The sequence below is a fragment of the Epinephelus moara genome, chromosome 17 (assembly GCF_006386435.1).
Source record: "Epinephelus moara isolate mb chromosome 17, YSFRI_EMoa_1.0, whole genome shotgun sequence".
NCBI classification, from domain to species: Eukaryota; Metazoa; Chordata; class Actinopteri; order Perciformes; family Serranidae; genus Epinephelus; species Epinephelus moara.
In genome coordinates this window covers 6,795,768-6,796,776 of record NC_065522.1, presented here as the reverse complement: position 1 = coordinate 6,796,776, position 1,009 = coordinate 6,795,768, and the positions used below count along the sequence as shown (strand labels likewise).

Here is a 1,009-nt window from a genome sequence, read left to right as displayed (position 1 = left end):
GTCACATTACCATCAAAGGAACTCACACTGTAATGTGTCTGTCACAAGTGGAAAGTTTGTGTAATAGCACCATCTACTAGTAAAAAAAGTGTATAAGGTGTTGTCCTATTTTACAAAAGCCTACAAAACAGGAATAAAGAGTTGATTTTTGCTACATTTCTCCACCTATAATAACTATAAAATATACAAACCCAATATATAAAAAACCCTGACTTGTATTTATGAGTTGAAACATTTTTAAACTGACTTAAGACATAACATGGCTGAAATGGAACTTCAATTATCTTGGAAGTTAGACATTTTTTGCAACCCTGAAGCAGCATTTTTATTATAAATGTCAAATGTAAACAAGTGTTGTAAAGGTGCAAAGATTTGCAATTACAGTACAATGAAAGTAATATGAATTCAAATGTTTAAACAGGCACTATGCATCTGTAAAAGCCAACATTTTCAATATTTCCAACCATCTTCTTGGTATTTTGTGCTGACATCAAATCAAGATCTAAACCATTATTACACAACCATTATCATCACCATTTATCATCATTATAGCAAGTGTCATTAGCGAAGATGCTGATAATTATATAATAACCAATACAATTTCCCTTCAGCTGAGATCTACCAGACGTGCAGCTACGCTCTCATTGGCTGCTGTTAAAAGTATGTTGGTAGAAGACTTTGGCATTGGCTTTGTAATCCATGGTGATGGGGGTGCCCACACTCTGAGCCCCTAGGCTAGCACCACCGAGAGCTGAAGACTGCTGCAAAATCAAGAGGCTGTAGCCACGGACACGACCCTTGAACTTGTCAGATGATGCCACTTTATCCAAGACCTCAGTGAATCCTGTTCAGAGGAATACAGAAACAAAGAGAGGGAGCTGAGATTTAGCCAATTTTTTTTTACAGCTTCACCTCATTTTCTTTAGTGTCAGGAACTCATTTTTATGCTTTAAGGGACACTGACCTGGCTTCAGAAGCTCCCAGCTTTTCCACACTGAGCCCACACACA

General features: G+C 37.4%; 1 long non-coding RNA gene across 1 annotated transcript; it reads right to left on the bottom strand.

Moving 5' to 3' along the window:
* Positions 1-299: 299 nt before the first annotated feature.
* LOC126404429 (uncharacterized) lies at positions 300-1,009 on the bottom strand. Its single transcript, XR_007571485.1, has 2 exons — positions 965-1,009; positions 300-844 (listed from the first exon to the last, which is right to left on the bottom strand). It is a non-coding gene; the product is annotated as an uncharacterized LOC126404429 (long non-coding RNA).